The 14,437-nt window shown below is 36.8% G+C and overlaps 1 protein-coding gene across 8 annotated transcripts in view; it reads left to right on the forward strand.

The window, feature by feature from the left end:
• The window catches only part of LOC109067730 (neogenin-like), a 135,903-nt gene that overhangs the window by 14,280 nt on the left and 107,186 nt on the right, over positions 1-14,437 (forward strand). The gene's annotated exons all lie outside the window — the stretch shown is intronic.

The following is a 14,437-nucleotide window of genomic DNA, read 5'->3' on the forward strand; positions in this document are numbered from 1 at the left end:
ATGTTTTTTTTGGATTAACACAATATTTTGAATGTATTATATATATATATATATATATATATATATATATATATATATATAGCGTGACGTGTAATATAATTTATATAGTATGCACACTACTGGTGAAAAGTTTGGAATAATAAAGATTTTTTTTTTCTGTGTGTGTTTTGGATAGAAGTCTCTTATGCTCTCTGAATTTGCATTTATTTGATCAGAAAATACAGTAAAAACAGTAATATTGTGAAATATTTTTAGAGTTTAAAAGAACTGTTTTCTTTTAAATATATATATATATATATATTTTTTTTTTCAGTGAGAGCTAAGCTGTATTTCCATTAGACATTTCTTAAGAGTTATCCTTCAGAATTCATTGTAATATGCTGATTTGGTGCTCAAGAAACATTTCTGTTTATTATTAACTTTAAAAACAGTTTGTGCTGCTTAATAATTTTGTGGAAATGTGATTCTCTGAACAGAATGTTCAAAAGAACATTGTTTGTTTGAAAACAAAATATTTTTTCTAAAAGCGTCTTTACTCTTTTGATCATGCTGACATGAATCAAAAAGTATTAATTTCCTTAAAAAAAAAAGTCTTACTCCAATCTTTTGAGCGGTTTGCAAATTAAGAAAATTAAGCAGCAAAAACTTGTTTTCAACATTGATAATAAGAAATTTTTCTTGAGCTCAGATCAGCATGTTGGAGTGAGTTCTGAAGGATCATGTGACACTGAAGACTGGAGTAATGATGCTGAAAATTCAGCTTTGCCATCTCAGGAATAAATTACATTTTGAAATATTAAAATAGGAACAGTTCTTATTTCACAATATCACTATTAAGACATACATATAGCAAGACATACAGTAAGTCATGCTAGTTTGAAACCACAAGAGAGTGGGTAAATGTTTTTTTTTTTGTGTGCAAATTATTTGTCCATACTCTGCACAGCCCATATGTTCATTTCTCTCAATGCATCCTTTTTTCTCTTTGCTGATGAATACGTATTCCTCCACCTCCCACAGACATTTATTAGCATCTTCTCATGTTGCATCCCTCAATCAGTGGCTGGTTTTCTCCCATCGGAGCAGGAAGCCTCCTCCCCCTCGCTTTAACTGCCCCTGCCCATGGGACTTCATAAATATCATTTCATCCAGTGGAGCCGCTGACATGGAGCAAAGGGCTGCCATAAATAATTCATCCTTAGTCCTGGCTCCCTGTTTAGGAATTCACACCACAAGATCTTTACTATGCAGGTTTGGAGCAGTTCATGATCTAAAGACCCCCCCACCTTTCTTTGAGAGAGAGTGAGAGAGAAAGAGAGAGAGAGTGTGTAATAGTAGTTCTGTGAATTTTTCTGTGTGTATTTCCTCTTTAGGTCCTTTCCAATATTTTATGTGTACCTTTGGTCTTTGTACAGAAAAACCCTTGATCTTTGTCTGGCCATGCTTATTTCTTTTTACTTTGCTTAGTATTTTAGTTTGCTTTTTTTGTGGCAACACTTTAAGGCAAAAATGGGAAACAGATTTGATTTGAAATATCTGTCGCTGCCTCAAAAGCACTGTTTTCAAAGATTTTCTTTTATTATTTATTCACAGTCTCTTAAGTCTTTAAGATTCAAATATTCCCCTAGACAGTTTTATACTGTTAGTCTTAAAAGGGTTTAAGAATATCTTAAACATTTATCTCTTTTATTTTTGTACAACCTTTTTTTTCCCACAGAAATGATTTTATTGGCAGCTTTTTTAAGGAAAGGTTTTCCTTGCTATTGAAATGACCTTGTTTTTAATTGGAGAAAACTTTATATCTTTGTGATGTTAATTTAAATATTTTCTCATAGTATCAAATTTCAGAGCTGTATTAATTTTGTAGTATGTACTGTGATTTTCAGTACACATGGAATGCACAGATGACCGATACATTTGCTACTACAGTATGTGCAATAGATAACCAGAACATGTGTAATACTGATCCCACAATGCAATGCACTCAACTTGAACTCTCATTTTGAGTTTGATGATGACTTTTCTCCTTGAATACTACCATTTTGACACAAAATTGGATAAAAAATGTAAAATAATTGTATTTATTTCTGAGATGATAACAGGAGGCAATACAGTGAATTAAATATGCATTGATTGAGGTTATGTGGTGAAATGTATTGCACTACTGCATTCTTTTTCACGTTATTAAAAAAAATACTTGGAATTATACTTTTTTGTGCAAGTATTCCATTTCAGTCATATTAAGACCATTTCTGGTAATTAGTGCAGTGTATTACTATGGTATTGCTGTTTATTATCAATGCCGTTTTCACGTGTTAGTTGTATGATTAGGAAACCGGAAGAATCAACTATGCTGAAGCTCAGTGGAATGCTGAGAGGAACTCTGGGTAGGATTTTTTGTGCACAGGAGTTAGGTCTGTAGATAGACAAAACAGCAGAAACAGAAGGAAACTTATTTTTAACGTAAAAGATAATTCAATCATGATTTGCATGATCCCATAAGAGATTTGTTTGAAGTTATTGTCTCTCTTTGAGAAACACAGACATTCTGAAAGCATTTTGAATTGGCTTATAGATGAATGGTTGTTTCTCTCAATCTCTCTCTTTCTGCATTGAATAATGCAAGTAAATGCTATTTGAATAGTGTCTTAACATGAATGTTTTCTCAGCAGAGACCATTGCTGACATTTCCACACAGTGCTGGTACAGAGCTCCATGAGATCTGACGGCAAGGATTTGCTTTGGAGTGTCAGTTGTCTTTGTACAAATTGGTGTCAGTCTTAGTTTATTTTGCCCAGCAGACAGAGTCTCTTCATGAAGAGCATTAGTGCTGCTGACTGCCCTGCGTGGACGGCACTGCTGTTTTCTTCCTGGCTTTGCTGATTTACAGCAGCTTTGTTTTGTCACAGACATACTGTCTTAATCCACTACCAGAGGAGTGTTTTGGCTTAAAGGGATAGTTCAACCAAAAACAATAATTCTGTCATCATTTACTCTCCCTCATGTCACTCTGAATCTATATTATTTTTTTCTTCTGTTGGCCAAAAAGGAGATCTTATGCAGAATGCTCACACTGAAAGTGAATGGAGACGAATGATCAATCAATCAATCAATCAATCAATCAATCAATCAATCAATCAATCAATCAATCAATCAATCAATCAATCAATCAATCAATCAAAGTTTATTTATAGAGCACTTTTTTAAAACAACCATTGTTTTCCAAAGTGCTGTACAAGCATAATCAAAGTAAAAACAATTTTACACATAACAAAAATAACAAACAATAACACTAACCAAATACATAAAAACAGCTCTCAAACTGAGTTAAATGCCTGAGCGTAAAAATAAGTTTTAAGACAGGATTTAAAAACAGTAAGTGTTTGGGCCAGCCTAACATTTAGAGGCAAGTAATTTCAAAGCTTTGGGGCTGCAACAACAAAAGCCTGGTCACCCTTGCTTTTAAGTCTTAATGTTCAAGGTACAACCAAAAGTAAGTGGTCAGCAGACCTAAGTGCTCTCGATGGATCGTACAGCTGTATTAAATCAGAAATGTAACCTGGTGCCAGTCCATTTAATGATAACTAAAACTAAACTTAAAATCAATTCTAAAATGAACAGGAAGCCAATGTCGGTGTAATTTGTTTGCGCTTGCGCGTCCTTGTTAACAGATGAGCAGCAGCATTTTGTACCAAATGTAAATGTTTGAGGGAGGCCTGATTAATACCTACATAAACCCTATTACAATAGTCAAGGCGGGTTGAGATAAAAGCATGTATGACCCTTTCAAAATCAGTAAAAGACAACTTTTGATAATTGCCACAACTGAATATATATATATATATATATTATGCAATTAATTTGTTTATCAAATTTAAAATCACTGTCCATTATAACCCCCAGATTTTTAACATTGGCTTCACATATGATTTTATAACACTCAAATTTAAGTCAAGGGGTCACAGGTGTTGCCAGGTCTAAATATCATGACTTTTGTTTTTCTTCATTGAACTTTAAAAAATGTTAAGCCATCCAGGCCCTAACCTCCTCAAGAGAGTCCAACAATGGTGCTACAGAGTTTGCATCTTTCTGTTTCAAAGAGTATATATATATATATATATATATATATATATGTGTGTGTATAGTCTGCATAATAAAACGAGATGCCAAATTTCTTAAAAATGGACCCTAACGGAAGTAGATATAATGAAAATAATATAGGACCAAGAATGGAACCCTGAGGGGCACCACACGAGAGGGATGCAGAGGATGACATAAAATCCCCAAGACGGACTGAAAAACTTCTGTCAGATAAATAAGATCTAAACCACTCCACTGCAGTTCCACTAACTCCAAAACAATGCTCCAACCGAGGAATCAGGATGTTATGGTATACAGTGTCAAATGCAGCCGTAAGATCCAGGAGCATGAGGTAGCTAGTTACATGCCATTACAAACCTTTAACAGGGCCGTTTCTGTGATGTGGAGTGATTTAAAACCAGACTGAAATACTTCCTGCAAACCATGTTGACTTAAAAATGATTGCAATTGTGTAAAAACAACCTTCGCTAATATTTTGGAAAGGAACAGAAGTTTTGAGATAGGTCTAAAATGATCAAGAGTCGAGGTATCCAAATTTGATTTCTTAATCAATGGTTCCACTATTGCATGTTTAATATATATAAAATACATTTTATTTTAGTTCAAGTGCAACTAAATGTATATTTATTTATTGTTGCCATTTTTGTTTAATTAACTATAATAACCCTGTATATATTTCACGTTTTCTGAGACCATACTACAGATTTATGTGCGAAACAGACCAAAACTTAAGTCATAATTCATGTTAAATATTCACCACAGCTTTAAATTTAATTTGCAGTTCTGCATATTCAAACTTTGTATATCTCAGTTATGAATCACAGGAAAACCAGTGGCATTTAGAATCACTGATGTCAAACTTGTCACAGTGAATATTGCTGCAAACGTCAATGAGATTTGAGAGCTATTTTTGAAAAGAATGAAAATAAAATTACAGTTCCACATGTATTAATAAAGCAAATATTGCAAGCTGCTTTTAAACACATAACCAAATGTGCGCCAAAGCTTATTTTAGCATGTATGCTAATAGTTTTAACAAGTACTTTCTTTTTACAATTTTAAAGTTAAATATTTGTATATTTTTGTGACTTAGTTCTTTTTTTCAAAGGATTGATATGTATTTGATTGATTATCTTCTTGTAATTCTTCTTAAATGGTATAGAAAGTCTGCAATATCAGACCTCCTTGTGCATGAATAATGGCTGTGTTTATTTCAGCTTTATTTGGCCTGAAATTGTGCCTGAGAGAGTCCATAAAGAGGGCTAAATTGATTTTAAATGATATGTATTGGACAGTTAATTAATACGGCTAACTGACTGTGTGAGGGAACCATCATGCTGTTTGGCTCGGCGCTGTACAGATGCTGCCTCAGGAACTGACGGCCCCACACAGTCATGTTTTTATTGATTGTTTCTCACACCCTTTGGCCCATAACAGTTGTCCGAGGCCGCAATAAACAATTAGCATGTATCCGCTCTACTTACAGCCTCAACATGCACCTCCCAGCCTGTGATTTAGCCAGGGGAGGATGTTGATGAACGATGGCACCCCTCAATCACTGAATGTCCCCCATCCCACCCCACCATGCAGTCATAGAGGGTGGAGAGACGAGTGTAATCAGTCAGAGCCTCCACTCCCCCCCATCAGTGACTATCCCACCCATGTATGGAGAATGAAGATAAATGGTGCTGTGGATGGGGATCAGGCTGCTCTTTTATGAGCTCCTGGAACTGTGACCGAGATATCTACCCTCCAATACCTCCTCATGGGCCTGACTAATGTCATATCTCGTTACTTATCATAATTTATTTCACGGCTCTCTGGATATGATTCAGGTATTTTTAAATAACTTTTACCACCTTATTTTAACATAACAGCGGGTGTGACCAATTTTAATTTTAAAGCTCAAGGCTTCTAGTCATAAGGTTTCCAGTTATTTTGGCTGTACAACAACAGTTCATTATGCTGTGTGATGTTGCGTTTTGGTATTTTTTATTAAATAATTTTATCATTGTAATCATAAAGCAGTACGCTGGTTTGTTGCCCAAATAGTTTTTCCGTTTAATGCACTTTGTTTTTCTTCTAGATACATAGTGACTAATGAATTGAAAGTCCTGCATATTCACAGGAAATATTTCTTGATATTATAATTGTCTGTTCAGACGATTCAGTGAATGAAGTGATTCTGATTCTCTGCATGTGATTCTAGTTCTTAGATTGAGGTCTTTCAGCAATAGTCTCCAGATCCAATCCAACACACTATTACTGTACTCTTTGTATTTGGGTGCCACAATTATTTATTTATTTTTTCTCTATAGCTGTTTCTTTTCATCGGAACACAATGCACGGCCTCTTCAGGAAGTGTCTTTGTTGAAGGGATTTTGCCTGGTTGTCAGTATGAATGTAGAATAACAATGTACCTTGAACCTTTGGAGAATGAAAGTGTGTCGTTTCTATCCAGAGTCTTTGAGAACATTTGTGTGAATGTGTGTGTGTGGCATGGAGGGGGGTTTCACACATGCATGAATGTGCTCATGATGTCAGAGAGTTTGGACAGAGCTTGTATGGATTTGCTCAGCCTGTAACTCCTCCCCTGCCATCAGCACGCCGCGTCTGGATAATGTCAAATCCACTGTGAATGTTCTTTGTTCCAGCGGCCACCAGATCTGTGTTTTGGCCCCTCTGGCAATCCTGGTAATGTCTCAATTAATACTTGTCCCACATGGCCTTAGTGCCATACTCTCGCACTTGTAGTCACACTTCATAAAGGATAATTACAGTGTTTTACCTTTTTTATTCTTCTACAGGGTTTTCTGCAATTAATTCAGAATTGCAGTTCATAATTTTGCGATTAATTGTGAAAAGCGCTGTACAAATTGAATGATGCTAGGTTGCAGTTTTGAGGCTTGTTCAATCCAACACAGTATTCAATTTCAGTAAAGCCTGATTCTAATGCACAGCCAACTATTTTTTTTTTTTCTGCTTGCAAACATTTCTTAGAGGATATGCACATTTTTTTTTAGTTGTTGACATGTTTTACATTGTTAGCTTTACTGGCATTCTTCTGCTCCCGGCAATTTGCATTTGTGTTACTTCATTGAAAAGGAAAAGGAAAGTGTGTGTTTATATTGTCATCGAAGTGCTAGTGATTCAGTTCTTTGAGAAGAGTGCATATGATCAGCATACATGCCCAATACCTCAACAGGAAGCAATCAGTTCCACACCAGTAGATTTAACCCCTGCTGCTTTGTCATTCAAAAATGAGATGCAAATAAGAGTGCTTTGAGAATTCAGGACCAACCAGGAGTCACAAAAGGCAGCAGACCGAGAAGGATGACCTACAGACTTAAAGATCTCTCTGCTGAGAGCAAGCTCTGTTGGAGGTGCCACACAAAGACACAGTTCCATTGACACATCACTGCCAGTGGAGTTTTGCGAGGACCTGTGGTGCTGTTGGTTGGTGATGCTTAGGGACAGCTCATTCCTCACTGTTGGTTTCTGTGCTTTTCACCTTATTGACATGTGATAATAGGCCAGATTTAGATTAAGCTGTTGTTGTAGACATATTCTGGATGTTTGTATAGTACCATGATTTTAAAAAGCCTTTGAACTAAAGTTGTTCCTATGTGTGAATTTCTTGGCAAAACTAAAATTGTAATTACCAAATTTACACTGCAATGGTGGCACAGAGGCACTTCTGAAGTGGCATTTAGGTGACTGTTTAATGCTGCTTCGAGGTGGCAAATGCATTTAAATTCAGCTGTGCTTTTATGTTAAGGGCTGAGGTAGGTCAGAACTGGCTTTTATGCGGCATTGCATTTTTATATAGAATTTTGAACAGAGACAGAGCAGCCTTAATTCAGCTGTGTTAAGAAGCCTTATTTTTTAAAAATGAATGAGATGGACCGAATAGTCAAGGAAAAGCACCCAACAAGTGCCAAAAAAGCATCTCCGGATGCACCTTGTGATGTTGGTTGAGAGAAGGAACGGTGTGCAGAGCTTTAATGTAGACAAAAGGTGGCGACTTGGAAAAACGTAAAATATAAGGACGTTTTTTCAAATATATCCATATTTACATCAGTGTTATTTCATAGATTTAATAGCTTCAATATTATTATGAAATGTGCAAAATGTATAATAAATAATTAGGTAGTAAGTAGGAATATCCAACCTTTTGACTGGTAGTGTACTATTTAATTGTATTTATTTATTTATAACTGAGGTCCACTTATGTAGACATGTTAGTCAATTTTTTTTCTCACCAAAACACAATGAAAATAATTCACGTGATCATATCCTTCTCTTTTATTCTTAAACATTCTGTTTTTGCTGTTGTACATTTGTTATGATTAGTAGGCCAAACTTTTAGAAAACCAAAGTAGAAACTCAAAGAAAATCTTGTTTTCCCATATACTGTGTACATATTTCCAAATATGTCCTCTTAAGCTGGCAAAACCAGTCCATGGCTCTCATTTCTCACAGGTATGGATGGATACACCTGTACTCACTTGACATAAGTCAACATAAAGTCATAATTGCCCCTATTTACTCTTTTAATACATGTTCCTTACTGTGCATGATTTATCGTTGTGTGCTGTTCCAAAGAAAAATAACGTTTGTTTTCAGAATCATTTGTCAAATTATTGTTCAGCCTCAGAAACAGCTTACCTTTTTGGCTGACATCACCAGAGTCCTCTTGTTTTTCAACTAAATCAAGTCCTGACCTGCATTTATGGTCATTGAATGCTTTAGTCTGAAATGCATAACATTACAGATTAAGAAAAATGGGATGGAAACCTCTTTTTCGAACATTTGTTTCTAAGTGTTTTCAAGTGGGACAGTGTGCACTCAATGACTCGTGGTATGATGCATTAACTGGCTGATCGGAGCAGAGCTAAAGTGGTCCGATCCGGAACTAGGACAGGCTGTATGGCTCCCGCTGACAGAAATGAAGACATCTAGCGGAGGTTTGCTCTGTGCAGACATGTTTATTTTGCTCTTTTGTGAGCTGAGAATCTCAGAGGAGCTCTAGGACTAGGCTGTTATCCGTCTCCATCATCATTGTTTAGAAAGCAGGACACTTTTCACTAGCTTTGATACATAGCTATGTTAACTGGAGTGTACAAAGAACAAGATATATGATTTAAAGGGATAGCATGTTGTTTCAAACCTGTATGCATTTCTTTCTTCTGCCAAGACTAAAATATATGTTTTGTAGAATGTTGGTCACCACACAATTTCGGTTCCTGTTGGGCTCTCACTGTATGTCATAAATGCAAAAAGTGAATCAATGTGAGTCAATGTGAACCGAAACTTGTTGGTTTGGTTACCAACATTGAAAACTTGTAGTTTGGTTACAAACATGAAATATCTTCATGTTCCACAGAAGAAAGAAAGTTATAAAGGTTTGAAAAAGATATGAGAGTGAGTAATTGTGAACTATCACTTTAAGGTATTAGCACAATCAGGATCTAAGGTTTAATATGTAGGGTTAGGGGTTTGTTCGGTAAGCAAACATTGCTTATAAACCAGTTTTGAATTTGGCTTCAGTGTACCAAAATGAATTTTTCCTTCTCATATTTTCTTAACTATAATCTTCTAAAAACCACTGGGAATAGAGCTGCAGATATGACCATTCAAAACCTCCTCCCTCCAATTTAGAGCTTTTGGAGAAAGACCTGGCCTGCATGAGACCTGTAATTAAACTGAAATGCGATTCTCCCTGGAAAGTCTTTTCAGTGGGGGAGTGAGTAAGTTGCTCAAGTCGCTGTGTTTTTCCTCTCCTATTTGTCTCAGTAAATATGCCTTGAATGCTTTCAACGCGAACAAAATGCTAGACTGTATTTTTGTGTGCAAGACGAGTGTTTGTGTGCCTGTCAGAGCAGCATTCTACCCTCATTTTCTCTCGCTCTTTGTGTAACACGTGTCTGTGGGAGGACAGCTTCATACCTGCACAATAGATGAAATGTGCAAATAGTCACAGCTCACTAGAGCGTAACACTGTTGTTAGAGCTGCTCTCAGGTGCTAAACGGCCTTTGTTTTTGAAGAACACAGGAAGACACTCTCTTATAGTCTCGATATGACCGATCTATATCACAGCAATACACTTTTAGTAGGTTTCTAGGTTAAAAATATTCACCAAGCTTTTTCTTACGAGGCTGCATGATATTCTGCCTTCAATTAATAATGGATTTTTCTTGTGGTAAGGGAAAGTGATTTTTCTTCACAGCAGAGGATCATAGAAGGAAATTAATGTGAGGAATATGTGGTTTTGGTCTCTCTTTACTATATTAGTGAATCAAATCCGAGTCTTAGGCTACTTTATAGTTCACATCACAGAAAGTTATTTCACGTGTCACAGAATAACCTTGACCTAGAAGAGTACGCCAATTAAACTATCCAGCACATGTCTTTATATAGATTTAGAATAAATAATTCATAATTCATATAAAATTATATATATCTATACCACAGTTTAAAAGTTTAGGGTCTGTAAGTTTTTTTTAATGTTTTTGAAAGAATTGCACCTGCATTTATTTGTAGTAAAAAATTCATAATCAAATAAAAAATTATTATTCTAAAATATAATATTTCATATAATTTAAATTAGCTGTATTTTTGTATAAACCGTAATGCCTTTTTCACAGTTTTTTTTTATTTTTTATTTTTTATTAAAAGAACAGCATTTTCTTGAACAAGAATGTGTTTGTAACATTGTAAATCTTTACTGTCACTTTTGATCCATTAAATAAATAAATCTTAAAGGGGTTATATGATGCGATTTCAAATTTTCCTTTCTCTTTGGAGTGTTACAAGCTCTTGGTGAATAAAGAAGATCTGTAAAGTTGCAAAGACTAAAGTCTCAAATCCAAAGAGATATTCTTTATAAAATTTAAGACTGGTCCAGGCCCCCTGAAACGGCTCGTTCTAACACGCCCCCACATCTCTACGTCACTATGTGGGAAGATTTGCATAACGCCACCCAGATATTCACGCAAAGAAAGAAGGCGTACCTTTTATTCTCGTATTGTTGTTGCCGCCGCCATGTCTAATAGACGCTGTGTGTTTCACTGTGAAAGCGAAACTACTTTGTTTGGCCTTCCAAAAGAGGACGATATCCGCTTCGTCATGCCTGGAGCTGATCCGTGCTGGTCGCTGAGGAAATACATCAACATTGTACTGTGGATCGCATGGAGAAGGATAACAATATACCGCCATATATTGTGTGTGTGCGTGTATACAGTATATGGTATGGTAGCACCATGGTACTTTCAATGGCATTGACCCTGCTGAAAAATAGAGCTTAAAGGGTTAGTTCACCCCAAAATTAAAATTATGTCATTAATGACTCACCCTCATGTCGTTCCAAACCTGTAAGACCTCCGTTCATCTTCGGAACACAGTTTAAGATATTTTAGATTTAGTCCGAGAGCTTTCTGACCCTCCATTGAAAATGTATGTACGGTATACTGTCCATGTCCAGAAAGGTAATAACGTTACCAATAACAAAGAAAACATGTCAGCAGCGTCATACGTCAGCGGCGTCAATGCAGTGTTGTGAACGCACTCACAACAGACCCGGAAGAGAAGACAATGCTGAATAAAGACGTAATTTTTTGAATTTTTGGATCAAATGATGCTTGATGATGTTTTTATTACCTTTCTGGACATGGACAGTATACATTTTCAATGGAGGGTCAGAAAGCTCTCGGACTAAATTTAAAATATTAGGGATGCACCGGTTGACCGACCATAAATCGGAACCGGCCGGTTTTTGCTTAATATACGCGATCGGCAATCGGCCGGTTTTTGGTCTTTTTTTTCAGCAGTTTTTTTCCGGAAGTGCGCCCGCGTGCACAGACTGCATTGTAATCATTCGCTATCATGTCATTTGTGTATAAGTATTTCGAAATCTGTGCGCAGGACACGGGCAGCAGTTCAGCACTGGAAGTGCAGAGTTATATGTCTGAGGCACAGATAGCAGGAAGTGAACAGCCGCTGGTGTACTGGCGCACAAATAAGAGCCCCTTTCCTGGGCTCACTGAAGCTGCGCGAGCGTACTGTACCTGTCCGCACCCTGCACAAGTGGAGATAGTGAAGGGTTGTTCAGCTCAACTTCTCGTGTGTTGGATGAGAAACGAAACGGACTAAACTGTGACAAAACTGATTTTTTTTTTTTTTTTTTTGTAAAGTAGAACTTGCATACACGTTTGAGAAGCCAGAAGTAAATGTCAGTTCTGTATAGGCTGATTATTTTTATTTTACCTTAAAATTACATTGACTTAATTTGATTTAAAAATCACCTGCTGTAGCATACTGAAAAAAGTTTAATTCATCCAATTAAACAATTTTAGGGTAATGATTCACATCTATATTTTATAACTTGAGACAATAATTATTTATTTTTCATTGGCTCAAGTAAACAAATATAGATGTGAATCATTACCCTAATTTTTTTTTTTTTAATTGGATGAATGAAACCCTTTGCCTCTTTGTTTTATTCGCACCAACATTATTTGATTTTAACATTTTGGAATAATTTATTTATATAGCATACTTTTATTTAGTCTCACTGGTAAAGACCTTTTTTATTTAAAACCAAATTTAAAAACTAAAACAAATATTGAATGCTGATTAAGAAACATCTTCTTGAATGTGTGTTGATTGTGTTGTTCGGATTTTAGAACTATGCAGTTGTTGCCTTTCATTTCACATGGTTATAGTTACTCTTTTCATTTAAGGCCAGTTCTATGTAGTTTCTACCCAATTCAAAAACAAAACCTAAATGCTGATGTCTGTACCATCTATGTTTGTATTGAATGTAGGCTACTTACTGTGCAGTTACTGCCGTTAATTTCAGATGGTTACGGTTATTGTTTTCAATAGCAAAAAGCCAGTTTGGCCTATTAAATACAAAATAAACATCTTGTTAATGCATACTTTCCTTCTTTCTTGTTTGATGCTTAAAGAAAAAAAAAAATCGGAAATCCGTATCGGAATCGGCCAGTTTGCTTGTAAAAAATCGGTATCGGAATCAGCCATGAAAAATCATGATCGGTGCATCCCCATAAAATATCTTAAACTGTGTTCCGAAGATGAATGGAGGTCTTTCAGGTTTGGAACGACATGAGGGTGAGTCATTAATGACATAATTTTTGGGTGAACTAACCCTTTAAACTGTGTTTTGGATTGATAGCTGTTTATTTCAGTTGGTCATTAGTTTGTCAATCAGCCACAACGTTCCAGTAATCAGCCTGACTAAACTGGCATGATCAGCTGGTTGTTGGCTTGTTGGTGTTCCAAGATGGTCTACCAGCATGGACCACCTAGAAACCACTGACCAAATCTCAACTACCACTTTGAAATGGATTTTCCAGCAGGGGAATCATTGCCAAAAATGATGTCTGAAATCCATGGTACTTTTTGGCTCTGTTCTGTTTCTTTAACAGAATTCAACCTCACCTGTTTCTTTGTGAAGAGATGGCCTGAAAGTGTCCTCAAAAGCTTTCCGGCCTCTCTTATTTTGCATTCGATGTGTACTAAAACAGTCTGATTATTGGCAGTGCGAGAGCTTTTCTGTAAATGTCTTTGTTTGTCTGCGTGGACTGCCCACATTAGTGCTACAGCCCACCTTAGTGAGAGCATATCTGGCAGACCGCCAAGCCCCGCCCACCAGACATTACCCACCTGTGAGAGTAAGGGGGGTGCAGCCTGTCAGTCACGGCACACGTCTTTGTTCATTCATGCCTTGAGGTTTTAAAACCATCAAAACTATGCGCTCTAAATTTGGAAAATACTGGATGAGGTACTGATTTGTGTCCATTTGGAGCGAAGCCCTGGCTTTGCCGGAGGCAGGAGGGCGGTGGGGGATGTAGTGTTAAGGGGTTAGGCAGAGGGGTCTCTCTGGGACCCAGCATGCTCATTACTGCGAGGAGTCCATCACTGACAGCAGGTAACCATGGTAACGGTTGGTATGTGATTCCCACAACAATGCCAAACCTTCCCCCAACCTCCCTCACCATTTTCCCCAATCAGCACATGCAATTCTCTCTCTCTCTCTCGTTCTCTCTGTGCATTTCTCTCCTCTTGCTGTCTTACTGTATTACGGTATTGTTGGCCAAGGACAGAGTGAGGGTGTTTTTGACAGCTCGTAGTGTGGCCGTGGTGGTATGACTGCATGCATTGCATGTGTGTGGGTTCGGTGCAGACTTACAGGGCAGTAATTGTGTGCACTAGATTGTTCTGGTATAATTGTGCAATGATGGATGGTGCTGCTCTGGACTGAAGCCACGCCTGCCCTCATAAGGGAGCGCTGAAGATTGAGAGAGATTGTGT

The sequence above is a fragment of the Cyprinus carpio genome, chromosome A7 (assembly GCF_018340385.1).
Source record: "Cyprinus carpio isolate SPL01 chromosome A7, ASM1834038v1, whole genome shotgun sequence".
In the NCBI taxonomy this organism is placed as follows: domain Eukaryota; kingdom Metazoa; phylum Chordata; class Actinopteri; order Cypriniformes; family Cyprinidae; genus Cyprinus; species Cyprinus carpio.